The sequence below is a fragment of the Rissa tridactyla genome, chromosome 1 (genome assembly GCF_028500815.1).
Source record: "Rissa tridactyla isolate bRisTri1 chromosome 1, bRisTri1.patW.cur.20221130, whole genome shotgun sequence".
In the NCBI taxonomy this organism is placed as follows: domain Eukaryota; kingdom Metazoa; phylum Chordata; class Aves; order Charadriiformes; family Laridae; genus Rissa; species Rissa tridactyla.
In genome coordinates this window covers 88,385,469-88,410,125 of record NC_071466.1, presented here as the reverse complement: position 1 = coordinate 88,410,125, position 24,657 = coordinate 88,385,469, and the positions used below count along the sequence as shown (strand labels likewise).

The 24,657-nt window shown below is 39.9% G+C and overlaps 1 long non-coding RNA gene across 5 annotated transcripts; it reads right to left on the bottom strand.

The window, feature by feature from the left end:
• Positions 1-1,141: 1,141 nt before the first annotated feature.
• On the bottom strand, positions 1,142-24,657 carry LOC128900866 (uncharacterized). 5 transcript variants are annotated; one of them, XR_008463375.1, is made up of 6 exons: positions 24,534-24,657; positions 12,693-12,785; positions 12,530-12,612; positions 11,604-11,895; positions 8,965-9,391; positions 1,142-5,809 (listed from the first exon to the last, which is right to left on the bottom strand). It is a non-coding gene; the product is annotated as an uncharacterized LOC128900866 (long non-coding RNA). The 5 variants fall into 5 exon arrangements; XR_008463376.1 differs by having other exon boundaries at positions 9,259-9,391; XR_008463378.1 differs by having other exon boundaries at positions 12,530-12,589.

Sequence of the window (24,657 nt, the reverse complement as noted above, 5' to 3'; positions counted from 1 at the left end):
CTCTTCCATCTCTAATCCGAAGAATCACAGTGTGTACTGTTTCCAGAGTACAAACCATCTGTACTAGTTTCCAAAGATTATCTGACAAACAAAACCAGATAAACTCAGAAGGGCTGAAGTAAACGTTTCTAAAGAGAAGAAAACATTTTGGCTTAAACAAAGATGTTCTGAGTTAATCAAAGTTGTGGGGAAAAAAACCACAAAAGACAAACAGGTAATCCTTTCTTGTTATTGACATTTAAAGAACAAACAGTATTTTACATTGGTTGGTAAATGTATTTAAAACCGATGATGACAATTAATGTGTATATTTACTTGATGAATAGCAGTGTATTTGACAATTCATGTGCAGTCAAGTGTGATCTGGAAGGGTCTTCAAAAATACATATGTGGGTCTGCTAATTTTATCCCACGGTTTCTTTAAGTAACATATTACACAAGCTCTTTTCACGTGGATAATTGTCATAGCATGTGGTTTTCACTGTCTCCTCTTTAATTGGATTTATCGTTCGTACGATAAATGGTAATGGTTGGGTTATTGCATTAACATTCACAACGGCAGGTGGAGGACTGCCCAAAGCCACAAACAGTCTAACGGGAAGCTTCATGAGCGCTGATAAATCTGCCTTATTTCTAATGGTATGTGCAGGGGTTAAGCAGAGGAGTGGCTAGCAGGGCTTTCATTCCAGAATTTGGGTCAAACATGGGTGCATGCCACATCTAAGCACCTAAAAAGGCAGCATGATCGTTCGAGATGCTGAGCTGCCTTCACTCCTGCTGACTTCACTGATCACTGAAGAAATTGTTTTGAACAGGACTAACAAGGCACGAGACCACAGGCACACACTGTCGTACGTTTAGATGGCTGGAGGAGATGAGACAGCTCATTCCATTTGTTATCTTTTACAGCTGCTAATTAGACAAGCCATTTTTGCTAAATGCACGATGTGTTCATCACTCAGCATCTAATGAACTATGTGGGATGTGGGTTTTAAGAGGTTTGTAACAAACTGCTTTAAGATGTATTCTCAGTTGTTCAGATTAAAGAACCAAATATAAAAGAGGTATTTAGACAAGATGATGTGCAGTGTCTTCACTCTTTCTTTCAGGATATCAAATCCAGGAGGAGTGTATCCTGAAAAAAAAATAAAACTAGACACCTAAACATGTTACACAGGGAGTGGGGAAAGATACCTAAAAATTAAGATCAAACCAGGATTCAGACAAAAATCCTAACCGATGGAGTTCTATGAAAATCTATCCATCTCCTGGACAAGGATACATGTTTGCAGCCTTAAGATGTGCTTCTATGCAACTCAGATGCCGAGCTGAAAATAATAGTGTGAGCTGAGGTGCTTTAAGTGTCCATTTCAGGAGACTTCTGAAAGCGATGGCGACTCCCTTCCTAGTGGGTAGTGACCTACTGGTTGAACCATTCACCTGGCATATGTGTAACACAGGTCTGATTAGTCTGCAGACTAAGGGCATTCAAATACACAGCTCCTGTAGAATAATCCAGACAGAAGCCACCTTTTATAGCTTCTTTGAAGGTGTGCATTCAAGAATGTAAGATTCGCGAAACCAAGAGACCAAGAGGGGGTCTAACTCATTAGCTCTGCTGTACAAACTACACCCTCAGTTCTTCAGTGCAGTTCAATGCCCATCACTGACATGGAACAGGATCTCCTTTCCCTTAAAAAATGTTTGTCAGTTGGAGTCTGTATCTAGGTCATTCCTCTCGGGTACAGCTCTCTATCTCATCGGATTAGAAAGAGAAACAAACTACCACCATACCAGAAAGAATTCAGTCAGCGTTATTATTCCAAATATCTTGTATGTGTTTTGTTGTTTCCTAACTACTTAGAAAAAACCTTCTCAGAACAAAAACTTGTCTGACCAACTAGCAGGTTTCATAGCTGACCTCTGAATATTAACTATGTGCCTTAAAAGCAACATCTCAGAAAGGTAGTCTTCCCTTTAACCATTAGACTTGTGAAGGGTAGGCCTCACAACAACAAATTGCTCTTTATTTATAATCTTATATGTACTTTTAGGATCTTGAGATAGTAATTTAACTGGAAGGAGCTAAAGGGTCCAATTAGGCTGTGGAGATAATTAATAATAATAATAACAACAACAACAACAGATTGTGCATCGAGTTTTCCATCCATAAATCAAAAAGGCATTAAATATCATTAGAGCCATTTTAGAGATGAAACAAAGCAGAGAGATGACTTGCCTGAGGTGACCAAAGAAGTTATAGCATTCAGTCACTTTTGCTGACATCTTACACCAGCATCTGCGATCTGGTTTTGCACAGCAGCATGCAAGGTCATTAAATGCTCTCTATTCTGGACCTGAACATTAAGCTGATTCTGCGGGCATGAAATCCTGGAAAGAAGCAATAAATACCTAGCGAAATGCGTGCACGTGAGAGAAAAGGGAGACGGAAAATAAACAGTGACATTTTGTATCAGAAAGGGGTGCTACGACATGGAGGAAGAGAAGAACAAACAACGAAGAATCTAAGCCAGATTTTCCAGAACAAAAAAATAGAAAAAAGAAGAAAAAAGCTAGAAAAGAGTATAAAAACCCACAGGTTTCAGAAGGAAGAAGTAGAATGAGAAAGTGAGAGAAAAGAAGAAGAGCAACAAGGGGAGAAGTGACAGAACTTTCTTTGTGAGAAAAAGGAGGACCATTTGCACTGGGAGGAGTTGAGCCATCCACAGGCACAAAGACAAAAGGAACCTGATGGAGAATCTTTGGCAGCTGCAACTGCAGGTTGTCACCTGGGACCCGTCACCCACATATGAGCTGCTCTAACGTACCAACAAGCCACATGTTGTTCAGCAGCGCCCGGGTTCGCTCAGCCATCTGCTGACCGGGGTTGCCACTGGGGAGCAAAGGCAGCCAGTGGGATTCCCAGCCCAAAGATGTCTGGGAGGACTCCTCAGCAGGTAGGTGGTGCTGGAAACAGATTCCTTGCAAGGAAGCAGTGAATCAGCTAGAAGGCAGCCTGTTTTCCTTCAAACATCCACACGTTCTTTGGAAAATAAAAGACCGAAAACCAAGGGTCAGGCATTTTTTTCAGCTGTTTAAGGCCCTAGGGAAATGATGACTCAGCTTGTACTTCATTTGCCAGTTTTAGGGCTGAGAAAATAAGTGGCATGTGGCACACAGATCTGGGAATACGCCTATAAAACTTAGCAAAGGAATCAAAAAATATAGATGAGGTTAAAATGTGTCTCGAGCGGGAGGAAAGAGTCATTTCAAAGGAGGATGCTTGCGGATGAGTAGAATGAAATTGATTTACCTTGGCTGACCTGTCTTTTGGGTGACAAACAGCTAAAATGTTTCACCTGTGAATTGCTGGCAGAGGTCAGCAACTGCCCTGACTCACATTACACTAATTAAGATACCAGTACACTGTATACACCTCCATATAACTCAAAAATGGCTGACTTTAACAATGCTAAACTTTCTCATACTCATGCATTCCCAACAGAAAGTTTTTCCAGGCTTCTTGAGAAAAATAAATAAACCAAACTGAGCTATAGTTGACAGTAAAATAGTATTTGGTGAATACCAAGCATGACATTTCTGCTAAGTGACAGTGCTCTTTGTGTGCCTCCAAGAGGCTGTAAGTGCATAAAGTCACTGACAGAAATTTCCACAGTGGTTTTGCAAATGCTTTCAGCACAAAATTCTAGGCACATACACGCATTTCACACAGCACGACAAATCTAATACTCCTTTTCTGTTTCTGTTTACTTTTCCCTCTTTATTTTTTTCTCAAATAACGTGAAAATTAAATGTCAAAATTTTCCATAGTTCAAGGGTAAGATCGTTCCAAATATTCAAAAGTTAGAGCATTTGGCTCACCCCCATAAGCATATGTGCACATGCTATGAGTCTAAAAAACTCAAAAGCTTCTGAGAAGGTTTGATTTTTGCATTTAATGAGTCATTGGGAGTTTAAAATTCTAATCCACATGAATATGATTCTGAAGCTGAGATTTCCTCAAAACACAGAATTTCATTGCTCCCGTAGAAGTCAATGGCAGTTTTACCAGTATAATACTTATGTAGTTGTTAGAACATGGGATAAAATTTATGTTTGGAAGTATCTGTCAAATACTTTCATGAGGTTATGTCAAGCACAGAGGAATGATAATCTAAGTACTTCTTGGAACAGACCAAAAGAAAGGCCACAAATAATTCCTCCTTAACATCCTACATACTAGGTTTGAGTACTTGAGACAGTATTTCACCATAAATGTATACTGGGACTTGAACTGAAGGCCTTGCAAATCTAATATATACTAAAAAAAACCAAGCCCAAAAAAAACCCAACAAACCAAACCAAAATGAAAACAGAATTGTCCTTATTGCAATTTGGGCCATTCTTCTATTTATAATAATTCCTGTCTGTGAGAAAGCTCAAAATGACAGTCTTGCCTGATTTTGGATCGGTCTGGGAGAATCTTTTCTTCATGGTAATCACCTTTCTTCCAGGTTGGATCTGTTCCAAAAAGCTCTTGATGGACAAGGCTCATGCCATAAGTGAGGATCCAGATTCCTTCCCTAGGCATTGCCAGCATCCTTAAGGCAACTTCTGTTGCCTCATTGTCAGTCCTATTCATTCTGTAGATTACTTAGCACGGAGGTCTCTATATTTCTTATATATTTGTTGACCTCTTCTTGCTTCCAGGACTGGACACAAGAATCATATCATCCTTTAAGACCAAAAATACTTATTGATGTGTACAGTCTTTGGTGGCAGGTAAGCAACCTTAAAATTACACAAGAAAGTTAAGCACAGGATCTTCTTTTCAGTCCTCCTCCAGGGAGGTCTGATCCACCCTTTGATTTGAGTCTGGCTCAAAATGAAGTTTGAAATTTCCTGAAGTCACTTATGGCAGAGGCAGTGCACCACGGGAAGCACAAATTCTTATCTCAACAGATGGATTGGTGTGGAAGTGATGTGTAGTCTTGTGATGTTGACTGTCAAATTACAGATCAAGAACATCTGTTATTGCCTGTGCTGTGAAGTCCTCAGCTTGAAAGAATAGAAGATACTGGAGCAGCATTGTCTATAATTTGCTTAACTAGTAAGAGATTTTCCCATTGTTGGGAAAATCCCAGGCAGTTGATGCTCCCCAACTACCTTACCATGAGCAGTAACTATTTTCTTAGGGGTCTCTCCTGACAAGTCACATGGAAGATCCGAAGGCTCGACACACAAAACTGCTAAGGCCTGCTTCCATCCTGCGTGTACTTAGTATGAGCATTCATTGCTATCTGTCATTATTTTTCAACCAATAACTTATTTAGCACAATCAATTTTCAAGGAGATAGTAGCATAATAAAATATTCCTTTGCATATCATGGATAATTGTCCTCTACCTATTAGCTCTTCTTTCTTCAATTTGTTCTAGGATTGTTTCTTCAGGTTGTTTTGCTGTAATACTTATTAGTATCAATCAAACAGCAGTCAACTGCAAAACTTCCCACAGCCCAGGAAATTATTTGGAACCACTCAGTTGCTCACTACATCATCCTTTACATGTGTTGCTCTTTCATCCTTTTCTTGTCATCCTCACCACTCATAGCTTCTGCTAATTAGAATGCAAGACTGTTATTTTTTATGTGCCTGTACCTCACCCAGCATCACACGGTCTCAAACGTCACAGTGCTTTGCAACCCAAGTGGAATGTTGGTAAGGGAAGTTAGTGGTGTTGTCTCAGCACCTTTGTGGTGGGTTTGCGTGGAGAGAAGCTGATATACAACAAAGATTCAAGGACACAGCCCTAGGAAAGAATAAGGACACACAAATTATTTCTTTTCATGAAAGTATGCAATATAAATACGACAGAAATGCCTTTGTGTGTGTGCGCGTGCATTTATGAAACTTTTTAGGTGTCTCCCTAATGAAATGGTTAAATAAATGTATATGTTTTGCCACTTAAGCCATTCTCTATGTGTGCCTTGCACTATTCCCGAAGTCTGACTCAGAAAGTCTTCATATTCTTCTTCAGCTGAAATGATCTTCTCAGGGTAGTGTACAGATGGATTCTGTGGACTTGCATGAGTGTAAAATAGCATGAACTGTTTTCTTTAATAGGTACACTGGATGGCATCTAAACTGTAGTTCTAGAACAACCCGTGCAAACTTAAATAAATACTACCTTTTCCTCCTCAAATGTCTCTGCAAAAGAATACTTCGATGCTTAGTAAGGAAGCTACACTGACTGGAATTACACAAGATATTTGCACCAGCCTTCAAAGAAAAAAAAAACACTTTTCATTCACTTGTGTAAGAAAAAACCTCAAATAAAATTAAAGCTTCCAAATAACTTCACATTCATGTGAATCACTGTAAACAATTCCCATGCCAAAAAAGTGGGAGAAATAGCATCTAAATCCCAGACGATATAGCAGGCTCAGACACAGAAGTAGAAGAACTTTTTTCCACAAGGGGTGCTCTTCAACAGTTTTAGGGGCGATATGACTAGGACCATGAAGCTCACAGCCAACCAGTTCATCACTCTTTTGCTTGTGAATCATTTTTCATCCAACAAAATGAAATATTTCTACGCATAATCAATTTACTTAACTCTTCATTAGTGTTGCTTGTCTAATTATTTATAATGGAGTAAGTAACAAGGCATTGAGGAATGCGTAAGTAATAAATTAAAGATGTACAGCATTGTAGATCATCTGACTATTAAATGAAGGTATTATCATCACTGGAATGTATAAGAAGTACATCCAGTTAAAGGCTGTTCTATTTTTATCTCTCGTCCACAGACTGTACATCATTCCCTTGAATGTTTTCCTTCTATTGTTCTAATAACTTTGCACATTCCTGAACATGTGACATTATACTATCTGTTAGTACCTATTGTGAAGTATGCCATTGTAGATGATTTATTTGAATAGACTTCTTTTGTAACACATTCCCCATGTTGGACTTTTAGTTAACGAGCATCAATGTCCAGTAAAGGATCTAAAGCAAAAGTGCTCCTTTCATTGGTATTCCAATCCAAACACTCATGACCAAAACCTTGCATTTGATTACAAGCTTAAATGAAAATATGTATGTATTTTAATCCTGTTTCTCCCACTTCCACTACATTTCCTTTTTTGACTGTTTGGGATGAGTGATAAGTGAAAACTTAGATCTCCTCAATTAACCAGAAATTTTGCTCATGATCTAATGGATCCAAGACAGTGCCTTTCCATGAATGTGGATAGCATCAAAAGCGTAGTAAGCAAAAGGAACAAATATTATTGTACACTGGTTTTTTTAATGCATTAAAACAATTTTTTGCCTTTATTTTATTCTTGTAGCACTTAATGGATGTGAACACCTAGATGTTGTTATTATAGCTAATAATAATCTGCATTTGCTGTGGTAGTACTAGTACTTCTTTGTTAGACCCCGGAGACAAAAATCAAATAAAGTTGGTTTTTACAGGCAGAGAATTGAAGACCAATACTCTTTCAAGACACAAAGAGAGAGAACGAGAAAAGTGATGGCGTCATGGCAGGGAGATGGGAAGAAAGCGTCATTCACATAAGCTATCATATGAACAGACCAGAATAAAACTGTGGAGGCAAGTTCTCTTAAAATGGAAGGTAACTAGAATGTAGCTATCTTAAGAAAGGAAGATATATCATGGTAGCTTTTGTACAGATATGGGAAAGCATCTGGCTTCTTCCTAGAACTGCAGAAGGCCTTCAGAAACTCCTTCAGACATATGGCCTTTGCATATGCTGACCCAGTGTAGTGCCTTCCAAAGTAACTTGGTGATTGATCTCCTTTATTTCCCCTGCTGTCTAGCCTCTAAAGTACCCCGAGGGGAACCATAAGCATGCCATAAGCACCAAGAGCAATAGGGGAAACTTTAGAATCATCACGGATTTTCTTGGTTCTCTAGCAACCCTTCTACACTCCACCTGACCTTACTGCTCTTTGAGCAGCCCCCATTTACCATCTTGTTCCCCAAGTGCAGGTGGTGGGTCATGGTTGTGCCTCCACTTCGCACTGCTAAGTAGCACAGCATGCCTCTTGAAAAACCCCATGCAGGAGTTCGGCACTTTCATTTATAGCATGGCTCGATCGCACATCCACCAAACCTGAGCTTACTGTCAGAGGGCAACATGAAGTCAAGCACCATCCCCACACACACCTCCATGAAAGCCCTATTACAGAACCATAATTTTGGAAATGTTAACCGTAACATCTACATCTGGGCAAAGATGAGCAGAGGGCCAACTGAAGGACCTTGAGATTTGAGTCAAGGACAGAAAAGCTAAAGAGTATTTGTAGCAGGAACAAACACCTCAGGTACAGAGAACCACTCTTCATAGATATTTAATGTGAAGGGTTATTGACGCAGAACACCACTTTGCCTCCCTAGAGTCACCTAAAGATTAAGAGGCTAAAAGCGATGCCTCATGCAAACAAGAAATGTCTTTGTCAAGGAAGCAGACATCCTTTCTTAGCTAGATGAAACTTAGTGGATTTTGTGGTCAATGGGAAGCAGTTCAATACTGACTCGCTGACGTACTTTTAAGAAATGCAGTTTACACAATGCACAGTTATACCTGAGACACTGTGCAGATGTAACCCCAGATGTAACGGGAAAGCAAAGACATCCCATACTTTCCTGTACTTTTAGTTGTGTTGGTCTTAATATACCTAAGAAGCATTCAAAATATTCTCCTGAAGCTGGAAACATTCAATAAAAGACCATGTCTTTTATCTAATCTTAAAATAATTTCTAACCTGCCAAATTTCTTCAGGACAGGAAGTAGCCTTAACTTTCAGGTTTGCAACAACTTCTGACTCAGACTTTTAACACAACTACAATATGGGTAAGAAAGCATTATAGCTTCCTGGTGCTGCAGATTTCTGTTCTATATTCTACCTTAAAAACACACACAAGTATGAACTTACCCTGAAAATTCTGCTTACAAACACGTCTTTTACAGCACAGCTCTTCCAGATGGATTTTCTTTCCTTTCTGATTTCTGAATAGCACTTCTTTGACAGCAACTTTAGTCTTATTCAATACAGGGGGTTTGGTTTTTTGTTTAGTTTTCGTTATTTTCTATTCCAGAATAGTGGTAGGAAAAAAACTCTTGTCATTTGAGACCTGTTTCTTTGCCTCCCAGCTTGCACACAAACATTTGAAAACAATATTCTGGCAGCAGTAATTTATTTTTTTTTATTGGTGTCTTGGTTACTTACATATATCTCATCATTCTGTGTGTGATTTGTTGCAGGATAACATTCTCACGAAGTTCAGTTAGGGGGTTTTTTTGCTGCACTGTTGCAGCTGCAAACCTCAAATCACTTAGGCTTGTCAGGGTTCATGCTGAACCTAAAATGAAAGCATTGAGAGGTCAGGACTAAACTTTACAGCTGTTTGCAAACAGAACTTCCAGAGAAGTTAGACAAACCTAGAGTCTTACCATCAGTAAGCTCACTCATAATCTTTTTACTGGAAAATCTTTTAAACGTATCTCAAATGACATCTACATCATTTCATTTTGCAAATGTTTAACCCCTACCAGCAAAGGAAAAACAAACTTCTTGAGTCAAACAGGGACAGGAACTCTAACCAGCCCTCCTAGTCAACAGCTCTGAGCCTTCAGCACGTGGATCCTTGAGGATTTAGGAATTTCATCTAAAAGGCTACTGAGGAGTAATTTAAAGTAAAGCAAGTTCCTATTTGTAATGCAACAACCTGCAAATGTTCCCGTTTTCAGGAATTTATCATTGTCTTTTATTGTCTGAAAATTGCTCAGATATTATGGTGAATGGTGGCAACATTAAACCATGGGCAAATTTAGCAGAGCCAAAATACCAAGCTGCAAATAGAAGCGTAAATCCTATAATTACAGAAGGAGTTGGTTCTTTGAGAACATACCTTCACCACAGGTATATTTGATAAATATTTTAGAAGTAAGCTGGTAAGTCTGCACTTGTCATCCGCTGTTGGATAAATCATCTGTCTTTCATAAATTGTTTCTAAAGTAATCCACAACCCAGCAAACAACCCAGCGCTGCATACAGCTACTGTTTGGCCCACTAATTTAGCTGTGAACTATTACAAATACAGTCTCCATTGATAATGAAGAATAAATTTAGTCTTTGGATTCCTCAGCTGCATAGGAACAACAGTATAGCTGTACAAATATTTATGGCCACCTTGGTATGTGTTAAGGACATAAAATCTGCACTGCCACCACAGCATGGAAAACATCTGCTATTATGATAATTCAAATAATAAACGACAATATGCTTTATAGTTAAATCTATATAAAATTTGCATCTTCTAATGATAACTTCGAAAAAATACACAAAGGCATTTTAGAAAGCAATGCAAATGCTAAGATGTTGCAGTAAAATATTTGGGGCAGTGTCCTGAGCACTTCACATCTTCATACCTCAGACCTTGCTTATGTCGTACATAGGATTCTCACCTCACCACGGGTTGGATAACAGCTGAGGATCCGTCTCCCTTACTCCCCCCTTACAATGATATACTGTGGAGTTCTGTTTTAACTGCCTGTGATAATGCTTAGGGAGAAGAAACACTGGCCTCTCAGGTAAGTGGCCAGCCTGACATTAACTTCAGATATTCCTGAAGCTCTCGGACATTCAAACTACCTCTTGCTTCAAGTCCAGTAACACCTCTATGTGATGCTCCCATTTAAATTGAGGTTCCTAGAAGATAAGGCCCCTCACCCTCATTGCATTGTGTTAATGAAGTCCATGAGTTTAGGGGCAGCAAGAAAACTAGGGCTTGCTTGTTCCTAACCTCACTTGACCTTCAGTCAGTGCAAGCCCACCCTGTTCAAATTCACTACCTTGCACAGTACTTATTGAGGAGCCACTGTGCTGGACAATGCTACCTGTCCCCACACATTTTGACATACACATGGAGCAGAGGAATGCATTCCACATGAGATTTTGAGGAAGACCACACAAGGTCCCCAAGGTTTAGCCTCTTACATTTACTGAAATCAGAGTCTCTTCCTAACCCAGAGAACTAGGTAGAAAAAAGCCTGATTATTACTTTGATTTAGGTTCCACTTGACACTTAACCACAACTCCCTGTACATAACAGCACACAAGGAAATTTTTCACTCAAGCGAAGTCCAACACGGGAGTGTGTAATTAGATCTCAGCAGAAATTAAGATAAGTAAGCCAGTCTGATACTGTTAATACATCATTGCCTCATCATTTAACTAATCCCAATTTAAAAAAAAAAAAGGGAAAAAAAAACCAACAAAAACAAACCCGCATTTTATTTTGCAGTAAAATACCCTTGAAAGTAAACCCACAGAAAATATCATCCTGTACTACACACACGAGCATAATATTTCCTAGCTTATCTTTGACATAGACTTAATTTTCTGCACACAGGTAGTTTCATGCTTGAAACTATATCTCCCACAGGTGGAATTCCAAATAGTCCTGTGAGGAGATATTTTCCAATAGGAGATATAATCTTCATATTTTCAGAGCCTTCACCATCTCCGTTCAGTGTCCCCTGTGCCGTGTACCTAGGAACAAACATACTTACCTAGGAACAAACATACTCTATTTTCGGTCATTTCTCCTGTAAGACAGCAGAGATCTTGATATCCTTTACAACTGGCCGCCTGTGTGTCATCAGATACCCTACAGATGCTGTGGTGTTTGACCATACGATGGTGACTGGGCTCGGTTTACAGGTCTACCATGTCAGAAGCAGACGGTGTGCTGCCGTAAGGAGATGGAAAGTCAGTCCCACCTCACCCCAGCATCACAGACCATTACGTCACCCTGTTCATTTTGGCATCTCTCACTACCCTTAGAAGACTGCATGGGTTTGTCTGTAGGAGAAAAGGAGAGAATGTACAGAAAACCTTGACGAATTTCCCTGCTATTTCTGGAAGGCAGCAGGCTGAAACTGTGATCTCCCCCATGCAGAAACAGGGCCTGCTTCCCTACCAGCAGGATGAACATGTTTCAGCTGAAACCCCGTGAAGAGCAGCTGCTAAGAAGAAGCACTAAATAATACCTAGCCTGTCTTTTATTGTTATATTTATCAGAAATGTAATAAAAATGCTATTTCGTAACATAATATGCAAGAACATGGCTTGTGCAATATCAGCATGCAGGGGGGACAGGCTCCCTGTCAAAGCTTTATTCAAATGTTAGGCTGTCTTGACTAGTCCTTCTTAATCCTATCATCAGCTGCCATCGTGTCAAGATATGTCAGCCTTAAAAATGAAGAAACATCTTAAGGAAATAATGTCTTGCAAGGAATAATACTGAATTTTGATTTAGTAGGAAGATAACGACTTATCTTTTGTTGAAGAGATATCTTATGCAACTGGTACTAGTTCCCAAACTCACTCTTTGTTTCTAACAGCTGTTCAGGAAAAAATTTTTAAATTTTTTTTTAAGGTGTTTTACCTAAGACGTTTCACCTAAATTGTGCTTCAAGATAAAAAAACAACAAACCTGCAATGGAGATCCAGCAGAGGTAACTGACGTGCAGTTGAATCTCCTGAGGTCTGGGAGCTGATTGTAAATGAAACACAAGACTGCATTTGAAAGTGTACTCTCTTGGACTTGTAATATATTGTATCAGACGAACCTTAGCTAAACTTGATCTACAACTTACAGTGCAAGGACTGGTGTGCTGGAGATGCTGGAGTCATTGCTTGTTAGCAGTGCTGATGGTCGTGGTAATCACACTGTTTTAACCATACTGGTTCTGAAAATAGGGACATTTTCAAATAATTGGTGCAAGCTGATTGCCATATGTAAAAACAGTGCTCTCCGAGAACTGTGAGAAGATTGTTTTCATTCTGCTTCAGAGAACTATTGCTGAACAACTATTCAATCGAAAGTAAATCTAAATAAATATTAACAACAGAATCTGTAGGGTGAAACCATGGAACTCCACCAGCCCCTGCATTACAACCATACCAAAGAGAAAGGACTCTGCTTTTCTGTAAATGGAGCTGATTTCTCAAGGAAGATGAAGCACTTAAACAGTGATGTTAATTTTACTTGAGGCTCTTTGGTGTGTAGCTGCTCAAAACTACCAAATGCCTGTGTCAACAATACTGCCACCTTCACGTTACCATAGAGAACTAGGGAAACCCGGGTTGAAGAGAGGATGCAACTTATGACTATATACTCCCGTAAACTTTTCGCTGCTTATTTAGTGAAACACTCCAAACCGTCTTTCTTTCCATTCTCTCATGTTTTATTTACCAAAACAGCTAAAAATGAGTACAATTCTTCTATGAACTCTACACATCTTTTCAGAAAAATGGTATGTGGTATTTCGCCTATCCTAAATTGCCTTTCTCTCCACTGTGTTTCATCCGTTAAGTGTTTAGTTCCATAAGACTAAAGAAAAGCTTTGCCCAAGAAATCCTCTGAACTTTTGTGCTTCTCTATGCAAAAAGAAGCAGATGGTTATATCCTAGCTGCCAGCTCTCCAGGATTGCAATAGGTGAATCACCTTCTATCTCAGAGTTGTTCAGGCACATTAGTATGTGATTGTCCATCCTACTAAGTCTTGTCTCGTGTTAGTCAGCATATTGGTCTGACGTATCCAAGTTGCGTGATTCCATCAAGGAGATCTCAGAAGAAAATAATCTCTCATCAGATGGTTCATAATTCACGGGGTTATAGATGAATATGGAAGGGAACACAGAAAAGGTTTAGCCAGTTTGTTCTTTGGATTTGTTGTTATCCTCTTATTCAAAATAAAAAAAGGATGAAAAATTGCAAAAGGGAAGGACAATGTACCTCCAACCTTTCAATTTCAACCCACTGTTTCTAATTTGGGAGAGAAATTTAGGTGCAGTCCTAGTTTTCTCTGAACTAACTCACACAAAGTTGGAACTGAGTACACAGTGAATTTCATTAGGTAGCTATAGAGTATTTTGACCAAGAAGGCAGGAGATGTCATCAAGAACAGATCTCAGTGAGTTAGAAAACATCAGAGTGGCAATTTAGAAATACTCATAATGGAAAGGGGGGCCAAGGGGAGGAAAAGGTTTATGCCATATAAAATATGAAAAACTGAAAAAAACCCAACTGTTTCCTTCCCCTAACAGTAGGCCGTCATTACCTAAATTTCCTTAATGTGGCTTTCCTGACAGATTAAAAATGTTCTCTGACTTGAACACTAATAGTTTACACGACTGTTTGGTAACATTCAGACCCGCAACAAGAAAAACTTAGCAATATTGTCTATAATACGCCTCCATATATACTCTTTCAGCTGCTTTATGTCTGACAATTAATCACCAGCTGTAATTGTTATCGAGTGCAGAACACACTACAGGTAGTCTTCAGCAGACAAGATTGATGGGAGCCATGGCAGGAAATTCAATTAGATATCAGATAATTTGTTCCACGATAATTTGCTTACTGTAACTTGCTTGGACTCCTGGGGTATTTTGCTAAAGATCTTAAATGTTACAGACTTTTTCTGCACACATCGCAAATCTGATTATCTGTTTCTCTGCCCTTTGTACAGACATAGTCTCTCTTGCCAGTCCCAAGCGTATGAAAATCATGAGTCAGTCCTAAGCCACCAAATTATGAGTTTGGAAGGGGAAACAAACCACAGTATTTCAAAAGAATAAGTGTAGAGGTTCTTATCTTGTTTCTGGCAAAATCTGTTTTATAACGTCAACATAACAATTAGATAAAACAAATGCTTTCTTTGCTGTTTAGTGTCAGAATTATTTGAAAAAAAAAAAGAATAAAGTTATATAATGCAGCCAAAGCTGCTAAAAAATAAGGATACCGAAACATGCAGGGCCCATAGGCTCACACCAGCAGCTGTCAGGTGGGGGAAGGACAGAAGGAAAGGTTTATGTTGCAGTCCTGTTATCATATTGTTCAGCCTAAACATTATCAAAGGCAAACTCCCTAATTGCCCTGAAATGGGTTGGAGTGCAGCTAAACACAGACAGGAATAAATAACAATAATAACAGCAACAACAAAGCTAAGCAGGCTGTAAACTCCCATAATTGAATTCATAAATCTGAATCTTTTAGAAGTTTAGCACTAGGGCTAATGCAGCTTGACCTAGAGTGATTGTTGAAGCTGCACCCGTTATAAGCCTCTTACCAGCGAGCAGTGAGGGGGGAAATAAATAAATAAATCAACAAGACTCTCGGGAGCACTTTAGGAATAACCCTTTCTGTCTGCCATAGTTATCATTCAGCCTGCAGCATCTCAGCGCTAGCTGGGCTGGAGACAGCAATCTAATCATGGCACTGCAGCAAGCCGGGAAAGCACCACCCCAGCTGCCGACGGAGAGGAAACGCTTCACAGACAGCGGGCAGCTGATAATCGCTGATGTCAAACAAGCTTATTAAATGGAAGGATTTCACCCCCTCCACCCCACTCGCCCAGCGGCGGCACCCTGTACAGCAATGTGACAGTAGCCCCCAGCAGTGATCTGAGACGCTGCAGCTCACAACACCGCCACAAGCCTGAGGCTTGATCCTGCCAAGCACCAGCAAGAATCTCACCCTCACCAGCCTCAGCTGCTATTCACCACTCTGCTCCCTGAGAGACACCACTTGCAGTAATAAAGTTTGCCTTGGGAAGGGTTGGCATTGTGTGAGCCCTTGCTCTGCAGAGCGCTTTCTACACAGCAATCACATCCTGCTCTACTTGCCTTAATTTTGGTCTTCCCTGTATTATTTTTAGGGGATATAATACACTGCATTGCTGTTAAATGTACCTTCGGGGCATAATCTTTCTGAAATCGCTCTTCAACAGCAGCTACCTGACACAAAGTAGCACATTATGTGGTCTCTACAAATAACATCAACAATAATAATAATAGCATTTTGATGGCTTTATTAACACACAGTCATCTAGCAGTTTGTAAAACATGCATGTAGCACCTTTGAATCTCTGTAGCCTGACCGCTAAGGTCTCCTTTAGGTTGTCCAATAGCCTGTGAGTTTGGGTGATTATTCAACATGTCACTGAAACATCGTCTCCATGAAATTACAACAAGGAGGTGAAAATTAGTCCAGCTTTCAACATTTCTCAGCTTTGGTCTTGATTCTTCATGTTATGGCTCAAGTATCTTTCCAAAGGTCCAGGCCTGAACCACCATTGAAAACATCTGTTTACAGACCTCTGAGCATCTCTGGATGGTTTTGCTTCCTTTCCTATGGCCATAATAGAGGAAAACACCAACTCTAGTTTTTCTCCAACTGAGGACAACGTAGTCTAGACAGCATCCATTTTCTGTGCTGTGCCATCACATAATTCTTTAGATTTCCACTATCCCTTTTGGGATAAGTAAGTTATAGTTCAGGGTGCTAGGGAGAAGTTGGCTTTGTAAACATTTTGGTACAATCACACTAATGTCTTTAGCGTGTGAAGACAGTTTTCAATCTGAATAGAAGACTGGAAAAAGGGAAAACCCTATTTTCCTCTTCATCCCTCACTAGATAATTGAAGTCTATTTAACTTTTCTTTTTAATCGGATCGGAGTATGATTTATGGGTCAGCATAAACCTTCAAGTCTTAGCACAAATTCAGCTGACACATACTTCCACAGCAAAAAACCCACAAATGCTTAAGAATTTTTCAATAGTTCATTGCAGGAGATTCTCCAGAAAAGATAACAGACGCTTTTTTACCCATTTCTTCTGTCAGCACCTAATGCAATGTTAGTTTAGTATTTACCAAGAGTATTAAACGGCATTTCTTATACTGATAGCATTCATAGTGAATTCCACAATAGTTAGGTATTTTTTGGTTGGATACACTTTTTTCTTATGCTTTGATTGTGGTCTATCACCCTCACACTTACTGTGCTACCTCTATATCCATTTCTTCCACAACCCCCATATAAATTATTTCCAGAGTTACCAAAACCTCTTTCTTAAACTTGTTATCACTTCTTTAAAATACTGTATTAATTTATATAAACTTGTGCACCAAAGTTGGGTTAGGTTTCTACCTCTCACTTGGAAAGCTCTCAATTTTAATGCATTGAAGTTCTGAGTTACCTCCTGGATAGCGGGTTTTTTTACTCAGCTACTGTTACATCAGTTTTGCTTTTGTCTTTGTTTATTCCTGCAAATGCTTAGTACATCAAACTTTAGCCCAAGAACCCTAAACTCCAGAGACAAAGAAAATACAAAATGCAAATCAGTAATGACTTTGGGAATCATGCAAAACATGCATCTGATTAATAAGATAATACAATAAAAAGAGAGAGAAAAGATAGGAAGTACAAGGTATGTTCTGAAAGCAGCCACCTTCTCATTAGCAGGCCAAATATTCACCTGTCTCTCTTGGAGAGCCATCATTGCTAAGTACTGGAGACAAAGTACCCATTATTTTTATGTTATGTGTTATATAAAATATTTATAATAAAGGTATTGTTTAAAAGAGGATACAGAAAATGCCAAAACCACCCAGCTATTACTGTCACCAACTCAACCTTGACAGAATTGTAAGAGGCCCCAGATTCAAAACTTCCTTTAACTTATGTGTTTAATCCACACCGAGCAACTCGTGCAGGTCTAGTATCTGTTAGTGAATCAATCAGCGCTGCACAAGACAGGATGGCAAACACCACTCTAGTTCACCAGTGTCAGCTTTTAGAAAGTTCTTAGACAATATTTTCCTTTAACTCTAAGCTACAGTTTCCGACTTTGGTCGCGTCTGTCTTAAGGCTCACAGACATGTTAGATGGCTCTTGTTCCTCTCACCACATAAGAGGTACTTGTAGATGTTTGTCCACTGATACAACTCAGATGAAAGTGCTGCCAGCAGTAATAAAAGAATCTCTATAATAAATTTACTAGAAATAAGCTGTGCCTTTGTTACATGAGCAATATGCCAGAATGCCAAAGATGGTGTCATCACAAACTTTATTGTGGGTAGCACTGGAGCTCATTTTGAGACATGGGGAGAAGACCCATTTTTAGTCTTCATGGAAATGTGTTGGGCTACAAATAATTTATAAAGGAGAGGATGTTTCACACTGAAAGTTAGTTTTATTTGCTTTTATAAGTGAAGTCTCAGAGGGCCTGGGTTTAGGAATGCTAGGCAGTACTGAGAGTTTTGTCCAAAAATCAAAAGCAGATGGTGCATAGCCAGTTTTGCTCTGTGGAACATTTCTGTGTGTACATAAAAAGTTGGTTAGTTTCCTTTTCTAAATGTCCTTTCTGAATTTCACAGAGAGGGCTTCACTTCTGAACTCTTGGTCTACAAGAAGCATGGCAATATCTCACCATTAGCCTTACTCCATCCCAAAACTTCCTTTTTTGGGTACATGAAGAGGCAAAGAAGAAAACAAGAGACCTTCTCTCTGTGGCCATTTGCAGAACATGCCATGAGTTCTCTGCATTAAGGATGTGCTCAGAGCAAACATTTCCCAAAAAAGGAAGGAGACTCCTAAGATCATGATTCCCTACTAAAACCCTGCCTCTCTCACAGGATTTGAAACAATTCTTCTGCTTTGTACAGGCCCAATTCTTCCAAGCACTCATAGATCCTGCACTGCATGGAACCACCCAAACCCATGGATCGCAACTGGATTTCATAACCTTGCATGTCTCCTTTCTAGTGTTCACTAATCAGTTGTAACTACTAGACCTGTGTGTTAACTATGAGATGTAACTAGTAATGCCAGCTAGCACAGCGATTTGTAACATGCCAAGATGAGTATGTGAAGGACCTCCAAGTCAGCTGGAGCTCTGAGGAGGATCTATGTAGATCATCTCCTTAAAGTGAGCTCCCCAAAACGGGTGAAAAGACTTTTCAGCTAGGAGAAGAAAAAAAAAAAAAAAGAAAAAAAAAAAAGGCTGCATTTTGTTAGAGCAGAAATGTGATTTTTTTAACAGAAAAAAACCCTAAAGCCACTATCTCTGAGTGCAAATGAAAGTTTACAATCCAGTCTCTCCCTGTCCGTGGTATCTCTGTTTATAGGACAAGTTTCGGCAAACTCAGTGACTCTCTGAAGTGCCCCGACCACTGCACAGCCCCTCGGTCCCCAGAAAGTTTCCGTTATTTCTGAGATCTGTCTGCTCGTTCCACATCTCCACTGCGTTGGCCTCCCTGAGGGAGCCCGGCCCTGGCCAGTGACCTGCCAGCCCTGCTGTCTTCTTCCCTGAACAGGCTACCACATCCCTCTCCCCACTTGCCAGGAGGTTCCATAGAAAGCCAGCCATCTTATTTAATCATTAAAAATTAGTATTTAAAAAGTATGAAGAAGTACCTCAAGTGCACGGGCTATCACAAATCCATATTTCCCTTCAAAGGATTCCAGGAAAGATAAGGAAAACATGTCTGTTTTCATTCAGACTTTTGCTGTCAACTTGGAGTCCACACCTCCACTGGAAAGCAGTTGCGGGGAGTGGATCAGAAAGAGAAAACTACTTCCCGAAGATTACTAGTGCACGATGACAAGATGATGTTATCTTGGTTCCTGCTTTATCCTTCCTCCTAGCGTGCCTTATAACCTGGCTTCTGTTCTGGGAGCAACATTCAAGCTTAGCGTCCTTATCTCTCCACACTCAGCAGTCAGAAAAAATACATTCCTGTATTAAAGCAGTCACTTGGGCTTGGTATAAGATCCAGTAAATAATAGAAATCAGCTAAATATTTCCACCAAATAAACGTGTCTTACTCAGGAAACCTTCTGTTAAACATGCAGCAACTGTAATTGTTCAGGAGGGATTATGAGACTCAACTTTTTTTTCCTTTTTTTCCCCTTTTTTGTCACAGTACCCTCAGACTCATTTAAAGCACCAGGCAAATTAAATTATGAGTTTTATTTAGAACCATAAAAACCTTACACTGAGCTACTCATGAAAAAGAAATGGAATGCTGGAATTTATTTGTCTGACATTTATATGTACCATGGATCCTCTGGAAACCATGAAGCTGTCAATCCATTATTTATGGAAACAAAGGACCAGAAATAGGTGCACATGGTTTCAGACAAATCTAGTGGTCTGTGCAAACACTCGTTTCCTCTCTCAGTCTGTTTAAAACTTGTCTATTATTGAAAAGCTGATCCTTATTGCATTGAATACTACATAATGATGCAAGATTGTGATATTCCAAAGGTTGGGAAATTAATATTTTGGCTCTAACACAGATAGAGTGCTGATGTTGGTGTTAAACCACTATATTTCATGCAAAGCAGCAGTATTTCCTCTCAGAGATGTTAGCCTTTCTAAGAAGATCACAATACTTAAATGATACCAAGACAGTTACTGTTAACTGTCTTTTCAATTAACACTTTTATTTATTTATTTAATTTTGCAAGCTAGAAATTGCAGAGGGTTTCTGAATTTTCCTGGCTCTCAGAAGAGATGAGAGAATAGTTTGCAACAAGCAGCTCTTCGATGCATTCACACCTTTTTTTTTTAATTGAAGATATACCTGTATGTAAAGTGTGTGGTTTCTTCCCAAATGCATTTATCATAAGCCACCAATTAGCCATCAATGCTCCTACAAATCATATCTACCTGCTGGGTGTTCTCTGTAAGATTACGCTCTTTTGGGACACAAATGAGGCGATAAGTAAGGCTGGATCCACCATTGCCTGCTTGGCACATGCCTTTGTAGCCTGGAGCTTGGTTTAGGTAAGATAGGTTCTACTCCTGAGCAGACTCATGCAGGTCTGTTGTGTCCCACTCAGGGACAAAGCAAGCAGGAATGGCGCTCTCAGGGGAGAGAGGATCCAAGATATGAAGTAACAGTTTGGAGACATGACTGCCAAGACCAGCCAGATCTGACCCAAAACGTGTTATCTCACCCTTAATAGAACCAGGGCCATGAAAGGTAACACTGCAGTGTATAGCCTTATATTTAGACAAGAACGTAAGAGCACCTTCAGGTTCGTGTCACTTCTGGCCCCAGTTAACCTAGATGAGGCAAAAGTACCACCTGAAAAAAGAAAGCCTGTCCTAGAATTAATTTACCTGTGCTCGAGGAAGCCTTGCAGCTATCTCTCCAAGATGCGAAAAGTCTGACTCGCCTCCTCAGAAGGTAAACCTAACAGAGACGTACCAACAAACGTGACACAAGCCATAAGAACATAAGCAAGCCGAACTGAACCCCATCCGGCCTGCTGGTGATAACAGCCTGTGCAAAGTGCCTAGGCAAGAAGTGTAAGAACAGACAGAGTGACTTCCTCCACGTCCTTCTCCCAGCTCAGGGTGCAGTTATACGGCAGACTAAGACGATATAAACCAGAACACCACCCTGCTCCCCAACAACGTAGTCCTGCTCGCCACTCTGTCCTGGCATTGACATATACCAGCACAAAGATGACAAAAAAGTAACCCTACAACTAAGAGATTAATTGTCCTTCGTTTCAGAGACCTGAAACAGCTCCTCACAGCATCAAGTGTATGCTGATGCCAGCACAACAGGGTTGTGTGGCAGGGGCAGATGGACACCTGATTTTGGATGGGGCAAGACCATAGCAGTGCTAGTCAATGGAATTATACTGCTCTGGGACCATGCTTTTGCCTTTTCTCAGCCAGAGGCCGTAGCCACAGCTTCCAATTGACATTTTTCCATATACCCGTTTCACAGTCGCTATTTGGACCCACCTATATTTTTGGCCCCCACAAATACCAGTGAGTTCTAAGGCTAATTCTGCCCTGAATGAAAAAATGCCTGTCTGAAACTTGCTGCCTGATGACGTCTCTGTTCTCTCAACCCTCTCCCTTCCTACCTGAAGCATACATGGCTATTTAATGTCTCCTTGTATAGGAGTTGCTCTGTACCCTAGCCATCCTTTCCACCTTATATAAATCACACATACAGTACATATCTATCGAGAGAGAGAGATATAATGCTTTTATAATTACATTACACTTTTGTTTAAATGCAGGGAGTGATGCTCAGCCCTCCACAAACATACTCAGGTGTAGATGAACTATGATTATTCACAGTGATATAAAAGTCAGAACAGTAAACATCCCTTTTTTCCCCCTAATGGTTCCTAATGTTCTGTCTGCTTTTTTTGAACAGTCTTGAGCACCAAGCCAATGTGTTTACGGAACAATTTCCAGTGATTTGGAGCTCTCTGTCTTGCATGGTAATGTAATGCTGATTTAGACCTTCTCACTGTGGGTGTATAGCTAGGATAGGTTTTCCTGTGTGCTTTACTTTGTATATGCAGATAGAGAACACAAATTTTGTGTCGTGTTGTCATCTGTCGATTAAAATATAGATATGAGTACACATACATGTATATTATACATGCAGACACACAAACACTTTAATTATATAATGTATATAATTTATTAGTATATTTAACAGTAAAGACATCAGCACAGATGCCTAAGGAATTCCATTGTTGCCTTCCTCCCTTGATCATTTATTCCTATTTTCCATTTCCTACCTTTTAAACAGTTATTAATATGCAGAGGACCTACCACAGCTTAATTTCTGCAAGAGCCTTCAGCAAAGGACCTTGTCAAAAGCTTTTTGTCAGAGTATCCACTGGATCACTTCTGTATATTCAGTGATGATCAAACAACTCTAATAGATTTGCAAGGTACTTAATCCCCTTTCAAAAGCTGTGTTGTTTCTTCCTCATTATATTGTACTTACCCTTTTGTCTATTAGTCCTAGGATGGCTTCTAATAGTTCACACACTAATAAATTTATAGATTGTCTTAAGCCTTCTGAATTCCACATTCCACTTAAATGCTTTTTAAAAGGTAAATTTATATTTGCCATTTCACTCTCATGGAGTACCACAACTGATCTTATCAATAGACCCCATAGCATAGCTGAAAGTTTTCATTTGCATATTTATGTTCCCTTAGGGCTCCCAAGTAAATAGGACCTGGGTCTGGTAATTTGTCTGCATCTATTTCTTCTAAATCTTATTCTTTTGACACCTTTGTTTGAGAAAGTCTGTTTTAAACTAAGAACCACGTAACACAAAGCCCTCTGGTTTCAATGTCTTCCTGGTGATGACGCTCACTGAAAAGAATTGGTTTAATTTTTCTGCATTTTTGCCCTGTGAGAACCCCTATTAAACCATGATCATCTATTGGCCCCACAGTCTTTCTGGCAGGCTTCCTAATATGTTTGACAAATAAGTATATTTTTAATTTTTATGCCTTTAGAAAATTGTTCCCCAAAGTCTTTTTTTTTTCCTGCCTTATTAATTTTACATTTAACTTGTTTATGTTCTTTTTCCATTTGAATGTGATATTCATTTTAGGTCTTTTAACTCCTAGTAATCCCCCTTACCCTGATGTTTAATTTTGAAGACTTCTCTGGAGTTCTTTTCCAAGTTTTCTTTCTCCATAAATGAACTATATTTATTCTGAGGTTCCAATATATTATATTTAGGCAATCTCCATGTCATGCCACATATGATTTTTTTTCTTTTGCCTGTTCCTTTTCATCTCTTGAAAGTAGTTTATTGATCTTTATGTAGTCCTGCGTTATTGTGGGAAAAGGGCTAAATCTGAGTGTATTGTGATAATTATTGTTTTGTGGCTATTTAGCAGTAACATTCTGAATTCAGTCCTGGATCAGGATAATTCAAGACTTGTTTCTCCTGGTGTTGTTCCAGTGACTGCTTTAAGAAGCAGTCGTTTCCAGGGTTTAAAAACTGTTCTCTGCAGCACACATCTCATCATGACATTCACTCTTCCCTCTTGGGGTTACGCATGATGCTAGTCTTTTCTGTCAGTGTGATCTCTGCCATCTCCATGAGGCTGTCTTTATCACTGTCACAAAGTAACTTATTTATTTGATTATAAGTACTCTAGAGCCAGGGCTAAAATTCGCATCTTCTAATTCCAAGCTTTTTGTTTAGTCAGTATGTTTCTGTTCATATTAATTTTTGCCCCTAACAATCTGACTTTCAACAACAGTACACGATGAAAAATCAGCAGTACGAATTTCACGGCCAGGTGCAGAGGTTCCCCGCCAGCAAGTGGAATTTCAGGGGCAGGAGAGAGCTTTACCTAACCGCTTCCCTAGAAATGGCCCTGAACCATTCTGCGGCAACAGAACCCTTGCAAAACAACAAAGACTTTCGTGGTGTGAACTTCAGCCATCATTCCAGTGCCAGTTTGAGGTCCTGGTCCTCCACGCTGAAGGACCATGGGGATGAAACATCTGAGACGATGCTTTATAGTGTAAAGCTCAGCCCTTTCTTTTGACCGCACACACAAGTGTCTGACCTTACTCTGTGCTGCCTTCACGCCTCACCCTCTGCAAGGCAGCTCTGCTGTAGCAGCCCTGGGCTCCTCCAAACACAGAGACCACAGTACGGATGCCTACTCCAGCCTCACAGGGAAAGGAGGAAGGGAAGGAAGGGAGGGAGGAAGGGAGGGAAAGTGGGAGGGAGGGAGGGAGGAAGGAAGGAACGGAGGGAGGGAGGGATGAAAGAAGCGGGGAAGGAAGGGAGGAAGGGAGGAAGGAAAGAAGCAAGCAAGCAAGCGAGCTAGTTTGGTTCCTTACTTTTTCACTCATGAGAGGAAGCATGAAGTAGGGAGCTGGTCTTCACTGCAAGAGTCAGCTTGTCTTTTTTGCACTGCAGGACAGCACGCAGAGAGCTGAGCCCATAAAAGGCACTACCAGTGGC